The sequence below is a fragment of the Lagopus muta genome, chromosome 6, assembly GCF_023343835.1.
Source record: "Lagopus muta isolate bLagMut1 chromosome 6, bLagMut1 primary, whole genome shotgun sequence".
In the NCBI taxonomy this organism is placed as follows: domain Eukaryota; kingdom Metazoa; phylum Chordata; class Aves; order Galliformes; family Phasianidae; genus Lagopus; species Lagopus muta.
The window spans coordinates 32,332,029-32,359,420 of NC_064438.1; the positions used below are offsets into that span (position 1 = coordinate 32,332,029).

At 34.3% G+C, this 27,392-nt stretch overlaps 1 long non-coding RNA gene across 1 annotated transcript; it reads right to left on the reverse strand.

Moving 5' to 3' along the window:
* Positions 1-922: 922 nt before the first annotated feature.
* On the reverse strand, positions 923-18,318 carry LOC125695178 (uncharacterized). The gene is made up of 3 exons (XR_007377844.1): positions 18,253-18,318; positions 4,124-4,207; positions 923-3,091 (listed from the first exon to the last, which is right to left on the reverse strand). It is a non-coding gene; the product is annotated as an uncharacterized LOC125695178 (long non-coding RNA).
* Positions 18,319-27,392: the final 9,074 nt, after the last annotated feature.

The following is a 27,392-nucleotide window of genomic DNA, read 5'->3' on the forward strand; positions in this document are numbered from 1 at the left end:
TTCTGACCTCCTGGTTTGAAGAACTCAAACTGAAGACTTGTTAGGTACATTATCTTCTGCAACTACTACTACCCAGTGCTTGAAAGAATCAGTGTAAGAACAGTGTTATCATCAGATTCTAAGACCTACCATTCTCATTTTCTTCATTTTCAAGGATTCTCTTGCTTTTACTGATATTCTCATGTGTGTAGCATTCAATGTAGCACATAGATTGGTAGTCTGTGAACACGTTTTTTTCAAACTTTACAACTATTAGGCAGCTTGATGTAATGCCTGTCATGCTGACACAAAGATTGTCATTGCCATCTTCATTGTTACTATTTACCTCTTGTACTTAGGGCTGAAAATATGACCAGAATGTGGGCAGCTTCATTTAGGTATCTAGAACATTCTGTGCTGTGTAACTGGGACCAGTGACAACACCTAGTAATTCCTCTTCCACACTGCTTGTAAGATGACCAGTTTTTAAATGTGCTTCACAAAGCACTGAGAAATGTCTTAAGACCTCCTTCATATGCTAGATATGCTAGCATCTTATAGGTGCTACATTACCACTTGCTAAATGCCTTATAGCTGCTTGATGTCAGCTACAACCTTGCCTTAAACAAGTAATATTTATTATGTTCTCCCAGGTATCTGATAGCCAACCAGGGATGCAGATATAGTGCTTTAAGGTGTTCTATTCTCTCCTATTGCTCAGATATTTCAAATTCAATCTAGTCTTACTTGGGCAAACTTTGTTACCTAAATGTAATTTTTGTGTATTTTAAATTATTAGGATGATTTGAAAACAATGATGAAACCCAGTGATTGAAGCAGGGTTGACACTGGCCCTCTAAAACTCTCTTCTGTTTAAAAACAAGAATCTCAGTTTTATGAGCTTTTGGGATTTGATTTTCCATTTCTTTTTCCAATAAGATTGTTTTCAGAGTGCTATGAAAATGTCTTATTTGTATTTATACGGAGAACATAATGCATTTCAGGTAAATATGTTTTGGTACAGTGTTATTTTTTCAGAGCAATGTTTTCAAGACAAGACAATTACACATGAGACAACAAGAAGTATTCCTTTCAGAGGACAGCTTCTGAATGTGTGGTTTAGTCCTACTCAGCACTACTGGAGAAAAAAGCATAAAAATACAGGCTGATTTTTTTCATCTCGCATATTCATATACTGTGTAAGCTTGAGCTTGCACTGAACTTTACATTTTCTACTGTCAAAAGTAATTATGGAAGAACAGGAACTTGGTCTTAACAATAAGCCAGCTGCTTCTGAGGGCGCCCAGAGCAAAGAAGCAGCAGCTTATTAAAAAAAGAAATAATAATAAAAAAATCCAGAGATGAAACAAGAATAAGTTTGTAATGGTAATATAATGATTTTACATATGGTCTGACTACTAGTGAGTACAGTAAAAGATCATATGATGATATGACCAAGAGTGAAGGTAACGACTTATTAATGTTGTTCATATTATAGCTTCTTTATGTCACATTAATTTTTTTTTCTTATGAAGACCAAATATTTTCATTTACTGTTGTAAAAATAGACTTCAAACTACAAGGTTGAGATAAATTTTAAAATTAATAAATGGAACAGTTTTGTTAAATGTAATAAAAATTGTCATGACAAAATCATTCATTTCCAGTTGGGGTTGGAAATAGACAATCTTTAAAGTCCCCTCCAATCTGAGTTGTTCTATGATTCCAGGAAAGATTTAGATATTGTTAAATCAGTTAAAATGTTAATTCAATTTTACAATTGAAAATCAGAAATGTTTATTCGAAATATTTCAACCAGATGCATTATACAGCTTGTGAAAAATCACACAGACTAATTCACTGGAGAGTTTGTTGCATTTTCTTACTGGTCAAAACATGTTTTAATTGTCTTCCAGTTTTGTTGTTGATTTTCAACTGAACTCCAGTACTATAATGGATGTTCTGCTATTTCTGTCACCTTTAGGTTATTTAGTTGTCAGAAGTGATGACAGAGGGTTTTTTTCTTTTTTGCTTAGTAGCTTATTACATGGCTTGGAGAGCATGGAGAAAGCATAAATGTATATTGATTGCAGATAGTAACTCACCATAACATTATCCTGCATATTCTCAAGATTTTTATTTTAAATTCCAGGGATTCTGAAGAGTTGGACAGTTTACATTCAGTAGTCCTTAAGTGATTATTTCTTCCATGGAAGAAACAGATCTTTTAGTATCCACATATGCACATTTTGACACATTCTGTAAAAAATGTCTTCCTTTCATTTGTTTGGAGTATCACACCCTGTTTTGGGAATCTTTGGGACCAAATTAGTCTTACACTCATTTCAAGGCACGGACTGTTTCAGTCATACTTGAAATGACTTGTAACTTGAAATGAAGTGATAACTGTGAAAAGTCTTTCAGTGATGGCTAAAGCTAGGCAGAGATTGACAGGGAGGGACCCACAAAACCATGGTGTCAACATTTTTTGGTGCTAACAATTAGGACTAGATGAATATACTAATCCCTGTTCAACAAACTTGAGAATCTCTGCTTGTTTCAAAAAAGGAAGAATTTATGGAGCAGAAAAATTGCTAAGGAATTCATTCACTTAGAGGAACAAACAAACAAAAAAGCAAAAAACAAAAAAACTAATTCCTGAAAAAAAAAAAAAGTTGACTATTTTTGTCCATAACAAAAATAGAACATAAATCAGAAATTTTCTTATGGAGTTGAGAAAATATTGTTGCTAGAATTTTTATATTGATTATTTTTGATGAACAAAATTCACTGATTTAGAAATTTTGTCTTTTAAATCTTCTACTTCACATTCTTTCATTTTTCTTCTGCGTTATCTATGGTTCATTACTGTTTTTCTGTTTCCTTTTTTATTTTTTCTCCTTCACATTTAGAAAGGCATCTTTTTTTTCTTCCCTTGTCCTTTTAAGCATTCATCTTTGACTCATCCTTAAGTTTCTTCAGTAACTTATCTTTTTGTAATCTTCTCTTTTTTCATTGCAGTTGTCCATTTCATCTCTCCATGGGATAATGAAAATTTGTGCAGTGCAGTATAATAGAGAAAAAACAAAACAAAAAACACTCATCTTCTTGCCTGGAAAAATGAAAAAAAAAAAACAAACCACAGAAATAACAGAGGTCAGAACTACAGGCACAGGAGCTTCTTCCACCAAGCCAGAGATATTACTGATTTTTATTCCTGTTCCTATAGAGATGCATCCCCTTTGTATCCAGATATATTACCAGCCACTGAGATTAGGAGCTGGATGATAGGCAGACAGCTGCCTAGGAGCTGGGAAGAAACTACCACCCACAGCAATTCACTGTCCTGAAATTTCCTCATATTTTGAAGAAATCACTTACACAGCAGCCTGGCTTGGGTGTGTATAGAAAGCCCCTGAATTTGGAAAAGTAATTGACCAATGCTGTTTACTGTGGCATGCTTAATATAGAATGATTTAATTTTGATTTAGATCCGATTCTCTAACTTTTAACAAACATGGCTTTTGGGAATTGTGATTAAGATTTTGTTGAGTAGGATATGACAAAATATGTCATTTACTATCAGTTCTGAATCATTTAGAAATGAAAGAATGTAGAAATAAAGATGGCTTATCTGCATTTTGAAAATGAGTCAGAATTTAATACAGACACAATTTAACACAAATTTTGTGTTTATGTGCTCCACAACACTTAAGACCCTGAGCTCAAATGCAGTAATTCTGTAATACTGTTAAGGATCATGTACGCAGCCTCAGCATTGACACATGCATGCCAGTGTGTAGAAGAACTGCTTGATAAGCTAACGGTGAATTTGTATTTCTGCGAACTGAATGAACTAGCTAGACAAGTTAATGGTGGAAGATCTGCTTCTCATAAATGCAACAGACCTGCAAAGTCTATATTAAGTCCTTTTCCAAAGAGCAGCAATCAATGAACAAATTATTGTCAAAAAGAAAACCTTGTCATGAGAAAATTTAATTGCAAGTAGCTTGCATTACCTAAGCAAATACAGAAAAAGTGGGGCAAATATTTTGCTACCATTTGATTATTTATGAGAGTTAAGATACGGAGAAAAGACTCTGAATACACATATTTTTAGAAATCTGATCAAGTAATTACTTACATTTTCTACTGGTAAATGTTTCCTTCTGAAGCAAATGTTATCAGATTGCAAATGGTCAATGAGAAAAATTGATGCACTTGAATTCTGTGAAATAACATACAAAAACATTACTGATACTTCCAGTGTAACTTTTATGCAGTATCTTATCTCAGTATCACTTCCTGCCTATGGGATATTTGAATCTTAGTTTAAAAGCATTACAATCTAAAAAATTTAACTTCATAATGTAATCAAATTTATGCTTGTATTTACTGCACAGTTGGAGGAAGAAAAGTAAAATATTGGAGAAAATGAACACATCCAGCTGTTACCCTAGACTTCCAGCAATTTAAAATGTGTCGATGCAACTGCAATTCTACAGAGACCCCAGAGCAAGTGCTAGAGAAATGTATGCTGTGGATTTTCCCAGAAAATATAGATAATAAAAATAGTGCAGAGGTGTGATTTTGAATGTAATAAAGTTAAAAGAATTCAAATAATTTAGAGGAAAGGAGGCATTTAAAAATTGGAAGAAAACATGAGACTCTAATAGCAAGATGGTTGGATGCGTCTGGCAAAGATGAGCTACTTGAAATGAACTAGTAGGATCACAATAGGATGAGCAGTTAGAAAAAATGATAAGAGAGAGTTAAGAGATTTAAGAGAGTTAAGAGAGTTAAAAGATTTCAGTCTTACACAATCTGCTTTTCAAGAGATAAAGTCAGAGAAAACAAACTTGAATTCTTTTCTAACATGGTGTCTATTTGCAAGTATTTTCTAGAGTACAGAATTGTTCTATTCTGAAGACTCAGTACTGCTGCTACAACCAGTAATGTCAGATACATTGAAAATCCATGTTTTTGCTCTTATTTTGTTATTTTTAAATGTATGCTTTCAATTATAAAAACATTTAAGCAAATTTTTAATAGCTTTTTTTAGCTCATATAATATTTGAAGTAATTCATAGTACTGAAGCTTCCATAAGATTTGTTTTTGTTCATAAGTATGTTTTTACACATAACTTTGCCCTAAATATAATCTTACCATCCACAGGAACTTATTGTGTGATTAATAAACTTGTGGATAAATTGCTCCATCCTTAGAGGTGTTCAAGGACAGTTTGGATGGAGCCCTGTGTAGCCCCAGGGCTAGTAGGTGACAACCCTGCCCATGGCACAGTGGTTGGAACAGGATTATCTTTAAGGTTCTTTCCAGCACAAGGCATTGTGTGATAAGAAGGCAGAAGGTTACAATATAATATTATGAATCAAGAACTGGAAAAGTGTGTTTGATTAGTAGTTAAAGGATTTGTATTTATCTGTGAAGTAAATCAAAAGTTTAACTGATCTTGTTGAATGCAAACACCCACCACAAAAATGAAAAATAATAATCTGATGGAGAAAAACAAATCACAATCAAAGTTTTAAGGGTGACACCAGTTAGATACTAACTAAAAGATACAAATTAGGGTGATTATCACCTACTAGATCAGACTGCTTGGGGTCCCATCCAACCTAGTCTTGAATGCCTCGAGGGATAGGGCACCCACAACTTATTCACAAGTTTAATAAAAAACAAGTACCACCCATGGATGGTAAGAATACATGTAAGAAAAAGGCTAAGATTAGTTTACAGACATACTTCTGAAGAAAATATTTGTACCCTATTTTGCATCAAGCAAAAGATGCTCAAAAATGGAATCCCTGTCTCTTGCACTCTTCAGATCAGAAAAGGGAAAACGGTTGAGTGAAAAATTATTTACTGGGCTTTTGCAAGCTGGATGACATCATACAGTGAGAGGACACGACATTATGATCTAGTGATCCAGTTCTATTTCTTACTCACGGAATGAATCACAGAAAACCTCAGGGTTGTTAATGATCCAAAGCTTTTGACATTACCTTTTTTGCTGTCATCTCAATGTGGACAATTCTACATGATTCCTAGTAAAAATATTTGTGGCACAGAAAGAATAGTGCCACAGTTTTACAGTAGGCAAAAACATGTATAATTCTGGATTTCTTTGATACAAGTGTGAATTTTCACTTTTAGAATTATTGTGTAAATGGGTAGATTAGTGAATACTTTTATATATCTCAGTCAGAATCTTGGTGCATTTTGTTGTTTCATTTTCTTTGCTTTGTCTATTCTCTTTCCCTTGCATTTTAAATAGAATCTGAAATATTCCTAAATATGTGCCTGGACGAAAGCTATGCATCTTAGGTTTCACTTAGATTGCTCTCATTTCAACCTTTATGAATTGTCTGTTTTATTATTATTTTCCCCTGGAATTTGCAGAGGGTTAAACTTCAGGAAGATAACTGCATAAAAGAATTAGATACTATGAATTATTTGTGCAAAAAATTAATCTGGAGCTGGATTTTAATTTCCTATCTCCTAATTGACTAATTTCCTTAATGGACTTCAGTAGGACTACTCAGAATGAAAAATCCTTGATATCAGAAAGTCTAACAGGCTAATGCAATGAATTTTTAGTGTTCTACTTCAATGATAAGCTATGTTATATACTGTGTATGAACTGTGATTTGTACTTCCCATCATGGGCTACAGATAAGAAACTGCAGAGTGGCATTATTTTCAACTCAGGGGAAAAAGAATATGTTGAGACTGTCCTGAGGAAGCTACTTTCCTGCGCTAAAATGGTAACATGCATTCATTTTGCAGTTCTACCCAGAAGAGTACAAAAAAAATGAAATGTGCACTCCTAAATTATTAGTAATCTGTAAAAGATTACTACTCTTGTAATTTAAAACATTCTCTGTTCTTATAAAGTCTTCCAGTGGCCATAAATAGAAATGTTTCGAAGAACTGAGATTTTTTAAATCTGACAAATAGCTTTCATTGTTGTTGGTGTTTGTTTTTTTTTGTTTGTTTTGGTTTTTTTTGACAGACTCTGTACTATCAAATTGAATTATTTTTACACCATTCTGCTTTATACATGGGAAAATAAGGTGTAATAAAACATCTCTACCCCTTACAGCTTTCTTTGTTTGAAATTTATACATAAGGAGTATATGGATACGGAATTTATAGACATCCAGTTGCCAAAATTTACTCTGAACACTGGTAATTTAGTCAACATTTTGCTTTCTGATCCAGAAAGCTCCATATATAGCAGAACAATTGAACTATGCAGTTTTGGCACAACATTGACTCACCTGGGCCAAAGAACATTTTAAACATTTATCCCCAGCTTTATAAACTATCTTATAACAGTATCATTTTATAAACATAATTAATATAGACATATAAATAATACATGTTGGGTACTTCACATTAAGCATTTAACTAGAAAAAAGAATTGTATACACATAGCACATTATAGACATAGCACATGCTATTTCACATCCCTTTTAGAAATATTCCTAAATCTGATTTTGCATTCAATGGCCCTTTTTTTTTTACCTTCAGATTTTTTGTTAAAATTTCATGCTAGAATATCTTGAAAAGGATCTTTTATGTCATGGTGATTTTATATAAAGGAAAATTCTCTGAGGAGATGGAAAAAAATAGAGTGGAAGGCTAAGAGCCAGAGTGATGGAAAAAAGCTTTAATAAATGAATGCTATGGGTAAGTGTTCAATTCTGCACAAAACAGTATAAGGAGCAAGGAAAAGAGAAATCAGTGAAAAGCTGTTGGTAACAAGCAGGGGAGTGTGTCAGCGACCATTGGAAATACACCTCAAGATCTTCTCAAGATCTGTTCTATATCATAGCTCACTGATTCATTTGAAAAGCCTCTGAATTAGAAAGGCTCAAAGTCTGAAACAGGAAAGCTATTTTGTCTGCATAAAATAGCCAGTACTCTGAGACTAACAAAAGCTACTCTGAAAAAGGAGTAACTGGAAAAGGCAGGAAAGTTCTGCAAGATTAAGTACTTTGGCACCTGCCGAGTCAGTGACACCGCTATGCTCCTCGCGGTATGTATTTGTAAAAGAATTGAGTAGTAGTTACATCGTTTCACTGATATTTTTTTAAAATCTTCAAAACCATAGGTAATACAAGATTGTTTAAACAAGTATAAATAGAGTAGTAAAAGAACACGTGTAGGATAATCTCATTTGCGGATTGCAAGAAAAGGTAATATTTAAAAAAATTAGGGCATATAGAGAATTGTATATGCTTGCACATGTTTACCGAAACTATACAGCATATACATTGTATTTGATATTGTATAAAAATACATAGAGTATACATGCAGTTTAACTTTTGTGTTGCTAGTTCTTTGTGGACGTTATTTCTCTGGATACATATGTATCTATTTATACATATCTCCCTCTCCTGCCCTACCAATATGCACACAGTTTAAAATCAGTCTTAAAAATTTAGCAACTGAATTTAAAATCCTTACTTTCACTTGTTCCTATCTCCCGTGCCCAATCTCCCAGTCAACAAAGTTCATAAATGTACATACAGCAAAATGCATTTGAGATTTCAGTGATTGGAATGAACCATCAATTGACTTGGCTCTGTTGAGGGTAAATAAATGCAGAAAATGAGCAGTGGGAAGGCTAACTGGTACATCTGTCCCACATTTGAAGCTAGACACACACTTCTGCTGAATTGAACCTGGTGGTTTTATCACACTAAAGGCAGATTGTTTCATGTGAACTGCTTGATTTTCTGTAGCAAGAAGTTTCAGTTCAACAGGTTGGGAATAAAATAAGACTTTTTTTTTTTTTTTTTTTTTTTTTTTTTTTTTTTTTTAAAGAGGAGACATAAATGAATGCGAATAAATGGTCTGGCATCTAGCAGGTATAAAATTAACTAAAAATATTATTCTCCTCAACAGAATAAAGGCAATTGAAACTTATTTTTCTCACCACTCTAACTCATAATATATAATGGCTGAATGAAAACTCTAGCACTACCATGACAAACTAGCATTTCAAAAGGCCAGTCTTTAGGACTGTTCTCTTTAAGATTACCTGGGAACATATATTTGTTCAATCATCCAGATGATAAGAAAATAATCTAGCCTTCCTCTTTAATTCCTTCAGGAGAAATGAAAAGCCTAGTACAGTATGCAGAGAATGCAGGAAATAACTCCCTCCCTAGGAGGAAATCATATTTCTCTGGAAAATATCAGTGAAAAACCATGAAAATAATCACATATAAAGTTGAGTTAAATAGGTAAAATATTTTAACCATGCTTACTGTATATGACAAAAAATATTTACCCTATCTTTAGATCAGCCTGTATGAAATGTGGCAATGAACTCGCAGTGATTTTGCAAAGATCAGGAAGGCAAGAACTGGTCTTCCACACTTGTACTGATTACATGTAAGACTAGAAACCAGTTCCTTCTCAATTCAGCAATATGAAATGTAGTAAGAGAAACCTGTCCTCTATGGGCTTTGCTTGTGTACTTCTGAGCTGAGTACAGCTTATCCTCACCTGCTGCTGAGTTTTTCTCAGAATTTACTTTTTCTCGTTAACAGGATGTCTAGAGGTTTTTTTGTTAACCTGTTTGCTGAGTATGAGGAATAAGATAAGTATGGAACATCTTTAAATCAAATATGTATATAGTTAGCAACTTTTTTGTAACATTTAAACTGGATATCCCATCTATATTTCCATGCTTCCAGTATAAAAAAAAAAAAAAAAAGAAAAAAAAAAAAAGAGAGAGAAAACAAGCACAACCAATGTTTTTTTTTTTTTTTTTTTTTTTTTTTTTTTAAGATCTGGAGCATTCCTTGTTTTTAGTGATTGTGTACTGTAGACTGAGACTGTCAGTGAAGAGTAATTTCAATCAAACTCATTAAATTTTAACACAGGAGTGGCTGCATTATTTAGAACACTAATGTGGTTTCAAGAAAAAGTAATTATTGGTTATTTATTGCCGGAGACACCATTTGCTGTCTAACTCCAGGTGTGCTGCTTAAGTCAGAATCAATGCAAGTTGTTTCAAATATTAAGTAAGCCTACAGTAAATATTTTTCACGTTCTTCAAACAGCATTTGTTGAAAGAACAAGACTTGAAAAACTAGATTACATGCAATTCCCCCCCAATGCCAAGCTAGGAGAAATGTTAGACAGCTCAAAACTTGAGTCTACACAAGAAACAACAAAAAAAAAATATTTTGTAGTCACTCCCACTTTCAAATTATGGCTACTTGGCAGATCAGGAAAATCAGTCTTTCAAGGCATGTGACAGAGAGCACACTTCCAAGGGAGTTGCTCCCAGTACTCAGAAGGAGCCAGGGGGTCTCTTCTGCAATGGGGAAATCCAAACCACTGCATCTTTACCAGGTTCAGTTTAAACATTACAAAATGTGTTTCTGCAGAAAATTCACAAAATACCTCTGTAAATGAATCCATGAAATAACTAGGAGTACTAATTTCAGTTAGGGTTTGTATAACAGTAAACTAACAGGTTATGGTCTATGATTTGCTCACTTTTCTTCTGTTTACAAAACAAAAGAGAACAATAAAAGAAATGCAACCAACCAACCCTTTTCAATAAAACAACAGCATCAACAACAAAAACCTTACTTAACAGTGGATATATAGTGAAGATTATAGAAATATAATATCATGAAAATACAGAAACCCTGCACAATGTTGGTAGAGCTGCTTGAAAACATTACAGTGGAAAGGGTTCAATTAGAAATTGATGATTTATTAAACAAAACATTCCAAGGGAACATGTTAATTCAGATAAAGTCAGAAGAAAAATCACACTGATTGTGTGTTCGAAATGTATTTTGATTCCTGAGGAGTCTAAATGTCAGCAACATCCTGGCACTCTTAAATTATTAATTATTTTTATAGTGACTTAACAGAGTTGATTTTGTTACATCAGGTGGCTTTTATTAACTTCAGAGAGCATATAATAAGTGTGGGTAGTGAAGCATTTCAAAATTGATCTCCAGTTTTTCCACAAACATTCCAGAAGATTCCTGCCATCTTTTTTGATTTCCTACTGAACAGTTTTTTTTTTTCCTTAATATTACTACAGTTTTTTCTTTTTTAATCTCAATTAAGTAGATATGTAACATCAAACTAGCAAAACTGAGGAAATATCGCTGCTCATCAGCTGAGCGCATTTTTTTTTTCTGTTTAGATTCTTTAGCATCCATTTGCCTTATTTAACTTTGACATACAATAATTTTTGACTGAAACTAGAGCCCTCTACTCTTTCTTCTTCTGATGAGTTACAGAGATCCAGATAAGAATCCCATTTCAGCAGAAAAGTGATTCCATGTAGCTTCGCACTGTGTTTGCTTTATTGCATTTGACGGATTTATCTCTGTCTTTACTCAGTGCAGTGCAATATCTTCTAGTTGTATTCTTGCTGTGTACAGTCTGTCAGTGGTTTTGTCTATTGAATAGTAACCACTATTATGTTAATTCAGTAATTAGAAAAGTTTGTAGGATTTTCACTGAAATATAAATTTTGGCAATGTATTTAAAAAATATTTATACATTCCCAGAAACAAATTTATGAAAATTTTGCTGCAGGAAAAAAAAAAAAAAAAACCTACTGGAAAAATCATATTCTTTGAATTGATTGCTGCTATTTTATATTAAAATCATTTTTTTAAAATTTACTTCATGACTTCCTAGTAGTGGCAATTCAAATGTCATCTCTCATGTCCTATGATAGATCATATAATAACAAAGAACTTAAATATTCTGTTTTTGTAGTTATTTAAATTAAAAAAATGAAACTATAGAACAGATGAATTTTTTTTTTAGAAGTATAATGTTGGATGCAAATTTAGAACAAAACCATTTTAGAACAAACAATTATCACAAATGCAATCTATCTGTTAACTATCTTTAAAGTATAATGATGCACAGGGAGTAGATTTTTTAATTTTCTTTTTCAGAGGATAAAACCAGGCACACATACAATAAGATAAAATTGATAACAGAACATCCACATCTTGCTCTGCATAACATATTGTGGTAATATATATTCACTGAGGAAGATAAAGGTAAATTCTGCTCACACAGTTTTATTGACTTTGGTTCCATGGCTGCAACAGTTTGTTACTTCGATTTTGTGACCTGTGGCCTTGTATGAATGCACAAAGCCAGCTTTACTGACTTAGTCTTCCTCTGACATTTCAGTCTTACAGAATACTGGTTCACATGGTGTGCTTTCTATGTTATCTCTATAAATGGCATTACATGCATTGCCTATATACCTATTATTTTATAACTGTTCCAGCATCATTCTGAAGATCTTTACAGCGTTATATGCAACTGTTTCTGTGGTCACACACTAAATACTCCCTTTCATGAGCTTCAAAGGTAAGTAATGTAAATAAATGTAATTAATTTTTAATAAGTGCTTTCTAGTATATCTTGGATTCACCACTTATTTTATCTTCTGTTCTTCCTCATGACAACAGTAATGAGGTCTGTTCAGTTATTAGCATGTTTCATTGCAGTGGCATTAAACCAAAAAGCTGACAGTTCATTTTAAATTAATCAGAATAGTGCAGACAAATGAACCTCGGTAACTTCCTTAAGTCAGTATTCTACTCTGAGATGAGAAAGACAGAGAGATGGTGTGGGGCATAGAAGTGATCTGAAAACAAATTGCATAACAAAATCACCATTTCAATAAAGTATATATATAAAGAGGAATCTAGCTAGAGATTAAATGATAGATGTTGGGTATCCTCCAGTCCTGTAGCAGCACACAGACCTCAGATTATTTTGTCACAACATGCTTTGCAGATCCTATCAGTAATGAAGTTACTCCTCTATTCAATACTTTGATGTCTTTTATTGTGTAACAAACAAACGAAATAATGCAAAATAATGCAGATATCATTTCAGGATGTTATCTATGTCATAACAACAACTACTATCTGTATTCTACAAGGCTCTGGATTCAGCCAATTAAAAAATACAAATGTTTTGTTTTATAGGGCCAGGTTTAAAAAATGTTTTCTTATTTTTTTTTTCCTCCCCCAATGATGGTATCAAAATTGAGTTCAAATATTTTGTGGTAATTTAACATATTAGCCATGGGCATTCTACTGTCATTTTTTCTTTTTTCCTTTCTTCCACCTCCCCCCACTCGCCCAGTAATCAATTACTTGAGCCAGCATAGACTGCAACTGTAATGCATAGGATGACTGATTCTTGCTTCTACTAGAAAATTCTACAGTCAGGATAGCTTTGGTTATGCTCATTTTGAATTTTTCATTCCATAGTTATCTTGGCTGTATGATTATTTAGTATACTGAAATAAATGAGTGATGTCATACATAGATTTGTGTGTTTTCCTATGAATTTTAATGGCCCAAGCAGTATTAAGAGACAAACAGGAGAAAATCCTTTGAGAGCAGAGCTCATTAACTTCCTTTCCTCCTTCCAGAAACTGCTTTAAGGAAGATGTATGCTCAGATACACCTAAGGAAAGCAAGGATACCCAATAAAATTAAGTATTCTGGGCTGCTTAATTAGTTTTTAAGTGCAGGAGTTGTGTATTTAATTTTAATGAGTCATGCTCTTAGGCTCTCTTTAGAAATGGAGAAAAAAAAAAACAAAACAACTCTTGTATCCACAAGAACACATGTACATGAAGATGGGAGGATATTGTAATTCTGTCTGCTTGATTACCTTAGGGACACCAAACAAGAGTTTTGAGTAGAGTCAATTAAAAAGAAAGGAAAGGGAAGAGAGGGACATTGAGCAAAGAAACTATTGCTTTTATATTTGGGAGCATAAGAATAAAGCCTGAATGGAAACCATCTTGTTGAGTTACACATTGCAGGGTTTTTTACTACTTTTTAAGAATAGCACAAGTTTTGATAGCCTTATAAATGGAGAGAAAAAAAAAAAAAAAAAAAAAAAAAAAAAAGAAGGACTAGGATAAGTATAAAATCACATCTAAAATTAAAGCTCAGTGTCAGAGTGGGAATTCAGGAACTGTTTAGGGAAATTATAAGCAATTCAACAGAGTTAGAGAATGGACTAAACTGATGTCTGGGTTTATTAAAGCACGAATATATGGAAAAAAAGTAGGGCACAGAAGACAGTGGAATGAATTAGACTGTACTGAAAAGAAAGCTAAATAGATATTTCTGGGAACAATCATACTGCTTTCATTAATTACATTGGTTGAAAACCTGGGATTTTATCAGTTAGAAATGTCAATCAGATTGTTCAAAAAATGCTGGTACTGATTGCAGAGATTACTGGTAAAGAATAAATGAGAAACTTATGAAAAAAATGAATTAACTTTAAAACTCCAGAGAAATAAAACTTTAAAGAATAAATTCAGCTTTAATAAAAGAAATAGGTCTTATCTAAACTTAGATCTTTAATTAAGAAGTTTGATGAGTAGCTCTAATGAGACAGAAGTAGGAAGGAATTAGTAGAGTTGTACAGATAGGAAGGGGGAAAAATCTGAATCAGCTCCTTAGACATTCTGAGCAAACAGACCGCAATTCTGCGGACAAAGAGAGCCTTTACTGTCCTGCCACGGATATAACTAGCTCTTCTCAGTGTTAGAAGAGTTCTAAGCCAACGTCCTCCTCCTCTACTTACTGTTTTGTCTGCTCATGTTCTGTGAACTTTATATGTACACTGAATACATTTTGACTTGTAAATATACTTATTCTACAATACATATTGCTGGCATACATTTTTTATACATTTATCAATTTTTTCCAAAGTAACCTCTTTTGAAACAAGAGTCTGAAAACTTAATCAGGACAATGAGTGCATGATGTTTAATTTTATGTTCCAATTAACAGCCTGGACTGACCCTACAATAGTTCCTCAGTGACCACTACATTTTTCCTATTTGGGCTACCCTATGCAGATGTCAATCTTTTATACACCAGCCATTATTAATTGTTAAATACATAAAATGTATTTCAGTTCAGAGATCTCTGCTGACAAAGATTTTTAATCCAGATAGATTTACTAGTGATACTTGCCATCAGTGTTTTAGCAAATCTGGTAATCTCCCTGCATATACAAAACAATACTTTGGGAAAGAGTTTACTAATAATAAATCATAAAACCACTGTAACTCAACAGTGCGTTAGACACTGACAACAGCAACGGAAATGGGCTGATTTTTCTATATAATTTAGAGGATTCAGAGACTGAAGCTAGTTCACAGGGCTAGTATGTGTTATAAAAATTTAAATTTGATTATTCTCACTTCAGTTTTTACTATACATTATAAAGAAATTATGTTAGGATTTTTTAAAAGCTATTTTTATACTAGAAAAATAAGATAATGGAGCTTAAAGGATTTAGCATTTGTGATCCTGTGAATTCATAGTAGTATATTTGCAAGTGCGTATAAAGAGAGAAATGATATTTTCCTGGGTAAAGTATTTTAAGTATTTTTTTAAGTATTATTTTCTTTATATTCGTGCACTTGCTTTCTTTCAATGAGGTTACATGATAACAGCTGTCTGTACACTTACAAAGAAGCATATATAAAAAAATGATAGATAGATAAATAGACAAAGTAATATCCTGCCCTGATTCACTGCATGAACCACCAGTCTATTACAGGCTCATCTCAATAAACCAGGTTGAGCAGGGAGGCACAAAAGCAGACAGAGAATGCAAACTGAGGACTCAGAGGAAGAGGCACCCTGTCCAGACTTTTCCTAGGACTGTCCAAGTAGTAAAAAGGCATGAAGACCACCAAGATGTGCTAAAACCACAGCACCTTCTGGGGGTCCATACTATGTTAAATATAAAAGTGGAATTCTACTTGGAGGAATGAGATATTTATAACAGTTTTGGTTTGGATAGAGTTATTTTTCTTCACAGTAGCTTGTACCATGCTACATTTCAAATTTGTGTCCAAAACCATGGTGATAATACACCTGTGCTTTAGCTGCTGCTGAACAGGTCTCAGAAAGTGTCAGGGTCTTATGTTTCTCTCTACGGCCTCCAACACTTAGGCTGGGGGATGTACATGAAGCTAGAAATGTACATAGCCAGAGCAATTGAATCTGATTCACCAAACAGACGTATGTTCCATATTATATTAAGTGAAACAGTAAAGGCTGGGAGAAAGAAGAAAGGAGGATTTATGAAATTGTGTTTATCATCCCAAGTAAGCATGTGATGGAATGCTGCTTTCCTGGAAATGGTTGAACATCTGCCTGACAACCGAAAGTACTGACTGAATGCCCTATGGAATGTCACATGTCAGGGTAAAAATAAGCAAGCATTGCTACTTAATAGCCCTGGAAGAATGTGTATCATTTTGGGCCACTGAGATCTCTGAAAAAGCAGTGCATAAATACAATGCCATAGCTAGATTCATGTTCAGTGTCTGTATTCTTAGTACAAATTATGCTGCACTGATATAAGATCCCTTATTGTGCATATGCTGATAAATAAGAACCTACAGTATGGAGAAGGCAGATATACTTGCACTGCATCCAAGAGATTTCAATGAGGCCTACGAACAAGATGCCAGGAACAGCTAGAGATCACACTTCAGAGCAAATGAGTACCCATGTACATTGGAGACTGATACTCTAAAAGTAAATAGGTGTGTTTCAAAATGTATTCTACGTATTATTCCTGCTTTCTGGCAGTAACATGCTTTGTAGGAACTTAGTTCTTAAGTTCCTTAGATCCCGGATTTTCCATCCATTACAAGAAATGTGACATCTACATAATTTGTCTTCAGCAGTTCACATTGCCTTTGGAATAACAACAAAGTTGTCTGATTTATATTTATTTCTGACCGTGGTGTGATCCATTTATATGAAGTTTTACCTTTAATTTTCCTTAAGTATTCTTTTAACATAAAGATGGTAGCAATGTTAAATAATTTAAATTTATTACAATTTCTTTTCAGAGTTGTAAGTAATAGTAAACAAGGGAGAATAGTTGATCACTAGCACAGTTGCTTTCTTCATTACTTGGTGACTTTAATCAAACATGAATTTCCCCCTAGAAGCAGCAAATTAAATTTGCAGCACTTTTAAAGCACTTGGACTCCCAGTAACCACTTTTGAAACTCTTGTGCACTCTTGTGGGGGAATATCAAGTATTTTGACAACACTGCGGACTCAGACGGCTTGATTGGTGCCAGTCAGATAAAAGTGACAGGCTGCTTCAAACATCTGCTGCTGCTGTCAACTTAATGACAAAACAGAGTACAGTACCAAGATACCCGTCTCTCACTACTAGAATGTGCTTCTTTGATTTCACATAACACATCGAGAAGTCAGAATCATAGACTAGATTGGATCGGAACTGACCATGAAGACTGCCTAGTTCCAACATCCTGCTGTAGGCAAGGACACCTCCCAGTACACTACATTGCTCAAAACTCGATCCAACCTGGCCTTGGACTCTTCCAAGGAAGTGTCAGATACATGATTTAGTCCTAGCAGTTTTTAGATAGTCGCAGAATAGTTGAGACTGAAAGGCGTGCCTGGGGATTACAGAGCCCAACTCCCCTACTAAAGGAAGTCAGCTAGAACAAGTTGCCCAGGACCAGCACAAGATGGGTTTCAGTTATCTCCAAGGACAGAAAATTCCCAGTCTCTCTAGGCAAATTTATTTGAGTCTGTCTGAAATAAAGAGTTTATTACAGTAATTGAAACAAAAAAGAAAATTCTGGAGGTATTTAGATGTTCAGGAAAGATAAGAAATCTGTGTCAATAAGAATTATCTATAAATGAATGCCTTTAGTCCTGTAAAATGCCTCTCCTGCCTAACTCCCTTCACTTGGAATGTAAATTTCAATGAAGTTACTAGGCTTTTATGTACGAAGAGCACCACTGAACATGCAATTACCAACTAATCTTTTAGTGTATACTTTTAAAATTATTTGTACCCAGAAAAGAAGTATTAGATGTTATGATTTGTTACTGTTGTCTATTCAAAACTTAAACAGTGGAAATGATGATCAAATTACCTAAACTAACCAGATATCTGCTCCAAAACTAATTTGTGAAAATATTTGGACTATCTTCTCTTGCAAATAAGAGCCACATTTGAACTGGCTTAAATCCAACTGTAATGCTACATAACGGAAAACACAGAAATAATAGTGGGGTGGAAAAGTCCAAGGCAGCAGCAGATAAGAACAAGCCCAAATACAGGAGCCACAGATGCAAAAACAAATGAAAAAAACCAAACAAACAACAACAAAAAAAAACACTTACTTTTAGAAAGACTCCAGTAGGCAGCGAACCCCAGCACCTCCTGTCACTTCCACTGCCAGCCCTTAAATGAAGTCTGAGAAGGAATGAATCCTGGGTCCACCCCTTCCAGTAAGTCAGGTGCATTGCTTGCACCTGGGCTCCCCAAGGTTAGCCCTTCCTTTCCACCAGGTGCTCAGTCACTGTTTCAGGCTATGACTTAGCATTTCTGCTACACTCAACAAAGTAGTTTTGTTTAACTTTCCAAAAGATTGACTGTTTCTAAGTATCTGATTTCCATTACCGACATTACACATTTGTGTTCTCTTGCAGATCTCTGATTGTTAGATGATCTGCTTTCATTGTATGACTTAATGCAAATCATAATCTGGAGAAAGTATAACTTATGTCAAATTAACAAAGCATTTCAAAAATTCAGTATCCCACTCAGTTTATAATTGCAGACAATGTAAAATTTCCCTGAGAAATTTCAGCTGGTAATATTGCACTACAGCATGAAAGTTATCTTTTCCATCTATCAAACTACTATTAAAACAACACAGAAATCATTTGTGTTCTGGAAATGCAATCAACTCTTGCAATCAACAACACAAGTGATAGGATGTATGAATGGGTTATAACTGCACAGAATCATCAAGCAATTAAGACTGCAATTGGAATATGGAGAAGCAACCCAGCCAATACCAAATATGTTTTAGGCAGCTTCTTAAGATGATCTTGTATCAGAACTTACAAATACATATTATTAGGAAAACAAATGGTAAGAATTTTCACAGAGAAAATCTATGTGAGAAAATCTATTCCTGTCAGTCTGACTGCTAACCTTACCAGGAACTAAAAGCATGTGCTTCAAACCAGAAAACTTTTAAATTCATTAAATTGAAGGACTGTGATCCAGTATTACAGAAGTGGTACATTTGTCTGTGTCCTGGCAGGTCCTCTATAAATGCTGGTATAAAATTTCAGTCAGAGTACATATAAGGAAAAGAGCACAAAATCATTGTTCATCCTATCCCAAATTCATATTGCAGAAGCCAGAGTGGGAATGGATGTACTTCATGCCTTACTACAATCACGAAGATTATTTTGGAAGATGAGAAGGTCCTCAGCAGGTGCTGGGCAGTGGTGCAGAGAAGTGATGTACCACTAGAAAAAGAACTGCTCTGATAAATCTCATCTTGTACAGTTACAGCATCTGATGTGTGGACTCAGAAGTAAATGATCCAAATTGTTTATTACATGTTCTCACATCACTTATATACATTCACAAGTTTTCTTGTTTTCTTTTCTTTTTTTTTTTTAGCTTTCCCATTGGCCCTTACAACTTTTCCATCCACCTTTACATGTCAACAGAGTTTGACATGTAATAAACACTCAGCCATGTATGCAGGCACTTATCCAAACAGAGCCATGAACCATTCCTTCTTCTTCTTGTCTTTTGTTCTCATGCTGTTTATCTTCCTCCACAGCTGCTGCTCTGAAGAGTTTTTCTTGTATTCCCACATACAGTTAGGAGCCATTACATCAGAAGATGTAAAAATCGTTAGAAGGTATAAAATTGTCACATAAAAACAATGAAGCAAACAGATGGAAGAAGTGCATGGAATTTTAATTCCCTTCCTGTCTGGGAGCCTCTCAGGTTTTCTGTTTTCTTGTGTTCTAGCTTATCTTGGCAGCTGCAGAAGCTAGAAAAGTGCAAGTCTTCAACAGAAACAGTAACACTGCTTTCTTTCTCTGGTCTTCTTTTTTTCAGTACCTAAGAAAAAGGCTCTGATTTTTCTTTTTTTTTTTTTTCACAGCAGGCATTTTCAAAAAATGTTCATGCATCCTTTAAAAAGGAGAGGCAGTTGTGTTTACATACGTTTTCTGAATAATTGTGGCCATTTTCTGCATGCCCCTGCCCTCCATAATCAGACTCCTTCTGATTCAGGCACCTGCCTCCTGGGTGTGCAGAAAAATCTTGTATAAACCTACTCAGCATGGGTTCATGAGTAGTAGATCCTGCTTGACAAACCTGACTGTTCTATGACAAGGTGACCTACTTAGTGGATGAAAGTAAGGCTATCGATGTGGTCTACCTGGCTTTCAGTAAAACCTTTGACACTGTCCCCCACAGCATACTCATGAAGAAGCTGGCTGCCTGTGGTCTCAATGGGCATACACTCTGCCAGCTGAAACAGTAGTTGGATGGCCAGGCCCACAGAGTTGTGGCCAGACACTCAGTACTTGGGCCACTACTACTCAATATCTTTATTGATGATCACGATAAGGGGATTGAGAGCACTCTCAGTAAGTTTGCAGATGGTCTAAGTATTTTTTCCCATTTCCCTTGTTGTACGCAAGAAAATCCTTCATGGTGTGGGTGATGAAGCACTGGTACAGGTTGCCCAGTGATGTGTTTGATGCCTGTCCCTGGAGACTTTCAAGTCTTGAAGGATAGTCAGATAGCTGAATATGAGCCAGCAGTGTGCGCAGGCGGCCAAGAAGGCCAGTGGCATCCTGGCTTGTATCAGGAATGGTGTGGTGAGCAGGATTAGGGAAGTCATCCTGCCCCTGTACTTGGCACTGGTGAGACCCCACCTCGAGTACTGTGTTCAACTTTGAGCACCTCGACTCAGAAAGGACATTGAGGTGCTGGAGCAGGTCCAAAGAAGGGCAACAAGGCTTGTGAAGGGCTTGGAGAATATGCCCTATGAGAAGCGACTGACAGAACTGGGGCTGTTTAGTTTTAGTCTGGGGAAAAGGAGGCTGACTGGAGACCTTATTGCTCTCTTCCAATACCTGAAAGGTTATTGCAGTGAGAGCAGGTCTGATCTCTTCTTACTGGTGACAGATAACAAGGACGAGTGGAAATGGCCTCAAGTTGCACCAGGGAAAGTTTTGGTTGGATATTAGAAAAAAAAGTCTTTACAGAAAGGGTTGTTAAGCACTGGAATAGGCTCCCCAGGGAGGTGGATGAGTCACCATCCCTGAATATGTTTAAAAACAGTTTGGATGTGGTGCTCAGGGGCTTGATTTAACAGAGGTTTGATAGGTTAGGGTAGTATGGTTAGGTTGCAGTTGAACTTTATGATCTTGCAGGTCTTTTCCAGCCTGAGCAATTCTATGATTCTAAGTGTTCATCATGGTAGATTTTTATTTGTCTCAACTGAATAGAGAACACATTCTAATTCCTTGCAGAATTTCTCTAAACATTCAAGCCTAGATCTTCAAAATACTGAAAAGCATTGATGGATGTTAGTCATCTGCAAATCTTTGAGGAAATGGATCTGAGTTACTTCAGAGAGAATCATCAATTAGATTGTGCAGAAAACAGGATTCTGAGAAGTGTGAACTTTAGCGCTGTATTCTCAGCTACATGAAAATGGTGATATCACTGATTTTAAAAGCCCATGTAATATCATTTTAGTAGATGGTTATTATGAGTGATTTGGTTCCTGCAATGTCTCTGAAAGAATAATCTATCAGATCTGATGTCTGCCAAAGCAGAAAAATGCATAGCAGTTCTATTTGAACAACAGGCCACTTCATGCTAAAAACATGCTGAAAAACTTAAAATATAGCCACGATTAAAAATCATTACCTGAGCAGCTGACACTGGAGGGCCTTTAAACTGTATATTCAAACAATAGTATTTAAGATTTTCAGACAAACAAGCCCAAACCAATTTCCTTCTAATGCTTCATTGTTTTAAAAAATCTCTAAATTAAATGATAATTTTATACTAAAGATTAAAACTTGTAGTGAAACATAAAGCTTAAGGCAAAAGTTAGCCTTTATGTAAATATTGGAAGAAAATGAGTCCCAGTTGTCTAGTAACCCACTTGATATATAACCTAGCAATGAAAACTAGTGCAATGGAATTTTGAAGATCAACTCCCACTATTTGTAAAATATTTAAATTCAATTTTATTAGCACAATTTATAATCAGAAACACACTGTGCAGTGAAGAAACATTCACTCGAAAGTAGAGCCTGTGGAAGTTAACATGGGGAATGAGCAGCTCTGCAATGATGTATAATGCAAATATTTACCAAGGCGTGTCCATTTTGCTGGTACATTGCCAGTGCTGTTAGGCAATTGTGTGACTTAAAAGCATGGTTGTACTTACAAAGATTGTAAATATTTCTTTCAAGTGTTGATTCTATTCCAAGATTTCATATTACCCTTCCAAGGAACCAACTTGTGCTAGTCCTGTGTGTTGCAACAATGCGTCACTCCATTCTACTTTGTCTTGTTCACCTCTCCTGAACTCCCGGCTTTATTTACATCCTTCTGAACATTTTTTCCTTAAGTCAGAGTCATAGTGAATTTCCTTTTGTAATTAGTACTCTCTGCACCATGGAGTACTGTAGCTCTAAGGATTGTGTGCTTATATTTTGTGTGTTAAATCCCTAAGAAAACTTTTATTATTATTATTATTATTATTATGTATTTTATATTATGTATTTTAACATGATAAAATACATGAGGCAAAGTGTTGACTCATTGCTGAGCTACAGTTGACAAGCTGTCCAGCACTTCGTGGGAAAAGTAAAAAACAACTAAACAATACGTAGTATAGTATGTATACTATGTATGCATATTAAACACTACATAGTAAAGTGAGAGTTCCAGAGCTATTCACAAACTTTTGGATTGTTCACTAACAAACACTACTAAATCAACACAGTTTTCTAAATGTGCTTGTTAAAACAGTCACCCATGTATGCTTAGATTAGTCAGACATGGGCCTAGCTAGTAGCTGCAAGCAGGTATAAGCTAGTACAAAATGCCACGTTAGCAGCATCAAAGCCATTTCGCACGATTGTAGTCATGACCTAGGACTAGGAGTAAGAAACCATAAACATTCTCTGTAATGAAAAAATAACACAAATAGTTGTAATAGAAGCACTAAAGTAATAAAAGAAGAAGAAATTTATCATGAGTTTATAACTGTATGCCACAGCAAAGAGGGCATAGACCTCCACTCCATCCGTCCGTCCTTCCTTCCTCTCTTTCTCTCTCTCTCTCTCTCTTTCTCTTACATTTTATTGCTTTATTAATTAAGATGAAAAGTTCTGAAATAAATAAGATCTTAATTTTCAACTTTTTTTGAGGCAATAATACTACTTCTACCACTGAGTTTTCAATGCTCACTGTGTGCTGAACAGCCATGTGAGCTCAGAAAGTTTAAACAAGGTTTATCTTAGCAGATTTTTGATATTGAGTACTGGCTTTTATAAGATCTATGGGCTGTCCTGTGGCTAGGCTCTGTTGGAAAAGCTGCATGCTTCATCCTGTCTAGTCACAAAAGTCTCACCTCTCTTAGCAGAGGAGAAGCTGGTAGATTCTCTGATTGTGTTTTTCTTTATCTCATACGGGGACCTGCAGAATTAGAAAATATTACTAAATATTACTAAAACTGACCAGAAAACTAGTATGCCTCTTATGATTATGATGAGGAAAACTTCACTACTTAGAATATTAGCCCCCTCTTGTGGATAAATGCCTTTCTTTCTCCAAGCATTTAACATCCTAAAAGTGAGAGAACACATTTTTTGTGTCAAATAATATGAATATTGTGAAAATAACTCGAAAAGAAAAAAAAAAGAAAAAAGAAAAAAGAAAAAAAAGAGAGAAAAGAGAGAAAAGAGAAAAAGAAAAAAGAAAAAAGAAAAAAGAAAAAAGAAAAAAGAAAAAAGAAAAAAAGAAAAAACTATCCAAAGAAAGACATAGCTTAAGAAATGTATTTGATATAGAGTCCATTGTCATGGACTCCAAGGATTCACAGCCCCATCAGAGACACTGAACAGCACTGTGTGACACAGGAGGTTCCTGATGTCAATAACTGAAATTATTTGACATTCTAGTACTGTATTTTCCAGTAAAAACAGTTTTTTTTTAACTGAGTTTTTATCAGCCAAGATCTATACGTTGACACCTGAGATGAAAATCAGTTCTATCATTCTCATTGCATTTCTGCACAAAGTCTAAATATTTTGAAACATCAGTCATACAGAGCATTGAAATCGGATAATCTCAGTTCTTTTGTCACATCTCTAATGATTATATTTTTTTTTCAGCGGTGAAACTAAGTGAAAATAAAATAATCACAACTTCTAAAAATGCAGTTTTCAAAAGTGTATATAATTTCCACTTTCATTTGTTCTTTCACTTCATTTTCTTCTGCAAATTAAATTCAGTTGTAACTGTAGAGAGATTTTTATTATCTCTCAAATTTTCAGAGCACTTAAGTAAACTACTACCTTTAGTTGACTTAAATACAAATGCAGGTTACTCAGAATAATGCCTCCTACTTATTTCCATGGAAACTACAACAGACATGAAGATTACATCAGCATTATTTGATATCAGCTACAAAATATGATTTTCAACATAGTCACCATTATTATCTATGCGTATTTACCAGCGATGATCAAGAGCCTGCATGCTACACTCATAAAAATCTGCATCTGCAGAGGTGATAATAAAATAGGAGGCATTACTTTTGAAGTAATCCTCATAGTAATTAATCCAAACTGAGGCCTCATCTATCACAATGACTCACTCTTCTTAATATTTTTAGAGAGAAACTTTGCACATAACATTAATGGAAAAAAATAAAATAAAAAAGAAAACAAACAAACAACAACAATAAACCCCAAAACAACAAAAAGCAAAACATGTGATTATCAATAAAGGAAGAAAAGGAAGAAAAACATTATACCATTATTCTTTTAGATTAGTTAAATCCAAAATGAGAATTGGAATATCCATGATACTGTTTTGAAGAAAGGATCAAAAATTAATTCCAGAGAATACTAGATAAAGAAAGGAAATAGTCATAATGTTGCATAAGTGAAAGTATTATTTTACATTATATCTGTAATGCAATTATTTCAAGCGCTCCTTCATATTAGTATCGTTTGAAGTCATGTGATATGACAGCAATGTTACAAATCTACTCAGAAATATTCCACATGGATAATTTGTTTATACCTGATTGTATATCTGCTTTCATTGTGTTCTGACAGCTACCCATATGATTACACATTACAATTATTCAGTATTTAGGAGCTATTATCAGCCATTGCAGCTTACCCAAAATTGTTGCTTTCTGGTCTCTTGCCTGTAATTCTCTTTTCCCTAAACAGTGAGTAAAGAAAAACAAAAACAAAAAACAAACAAGAAAACAAAGCAAAATCTATTATATTCCTTAACAATAAAAAAAAAAAAAAAAAAATTGTTGTTCAGAGATTCTGAGATATCTAAAAAAATAACCAAACCAAAAATAAAGTAAAATCTTTATCTATCTGAGAGTTTTTAAGATCTTAAAATCTCAGTTACTGAAATATTTGTCTGCATTTATTTAACCTTTGGACATCTCTGATGCAGATATTATAGAGATATCCAAATGAATATTTGTGAGAAGACAAGATAGTACAACAAGATAGTACATGTGTAAATTGTAGGTTTTGGAACACTGAATTTTTGAATTACTTTACTTACAAACAGGATCACCTGTCAGACTTTTATCCATTGAGCAAGCAGAAGGAATTGGAGTGCATTTTGCAGATTTAAGTTTCATTATACATACAAAGGTAGGGAACAAACTTCCATGAGCTGTCATAGAGTTTGATATTAAGGTAGAATGCATTTTGCTTTGAAGGCAAAGTGAGATATTCAGTGCTAGGCATCAAACCTTCTCTATAAAAATATTGAGAGTTTTGCATCTATATTTAAAGGAAAGGATTAATTTCATAATGAAAATCTTGATGCAACATAGCACTGGCAAATGCTGCCATCTAGCGCCTATAGAGGAAAGCAATGTGTGACTTCAGTTTTCACAGATGCTGAAGGAATAATAATCCTTGCTCCTTGTTTCTATGAGGGCTTCCTTACTGCCTCGATTTTAACCTTGCAATCAGTTTTATGTAAAGTTACCACCTGTAAAGACAAAGTCATGCCAGAAAGGAATACAAGCATGTGACATAGATGGGGAAAACATGACGGGAGAAAAAGAAGTGATAAACAAGGCTACAGGCTGTAGCCAGGGGAAAATACAATGATTACAGTTGCAGCTACCTTGCTGCTCAAAGAACCAGAACAAATGCAGTAGAGTGGCCATCTGAACCAGAAAAAATACTGCTAAGTATGGATGTGGAGAGTACCATGACCTTGAGTGGAAATGCAAAGTCACAAACAGAGAAAAGATAAAAGAGTTTGTGCACTCACTGAAGGATCTGTGATTTGGTTGATAGCTAAATAATACAAATGACATTTTTCAATTTATTTTTTTTATAAATGAATATGCACACATTGATAAGACTAAAATTAACCAAATCATTAAAAACTGCTCAATTAGTTATACTTACATACATAAAATGATTGTATTCCCAATAATCTCAAAGGTCTCAAATGCGAGAAAAAGACATGCACATGAGAAATATATAAGGATCTCCCAGAGCACACTACATGTTAGTGTAAACAAAACTCATTACATTTAATCACGACACATGTAAGATAAAACCTCTGAATTCTAATGATAATATGTAGAGGTGCAATCTTTTTTTTTTCTCTTCTGCAAAAAAATGTCACTGCAAATAATATGACCATGCATTTTCATATAAATACTCATTTGAAATCTAACTCAGAAAGATTTTTCTTCCCTAAAATACATAAATCTGTACAGTACCTCTTAGCAATTATACTATTATTTAAAGTTACTTCTTAAACATTTCCAGTGCTTTTCACAAGCTGCACTTCCTTGCAAAACTGAAGAACAATACTGATTTTTAATTGATTTTTTTTCTTGTGTTGCAAAATTAAAACTGAGCATTTGTTTTTATATAATTATATTTAAAATTTTCTTCTCATTACTTCTTCTACTGAAACTTAAATCGTATGTAAACAAAGCAGCTTATGGTATACCAAGGAGTTTAATGACATTAAAGAATGTGCTATTTTCCTCCACAGGCAGGCAGGAACATAGATAAATGTTTATTTATAAATAGAGATTTGTCTAAAGTGTAAATTACATAACTTCAACTTCTCAGTCAATGGCCACTTTTCTGAGTGTAATTATATCATGCCAAAAAAATGTGTCATTGTCAATCATTCTATTAGATGGGAAGTACCATTCTGAGGTTATAAATGAAGA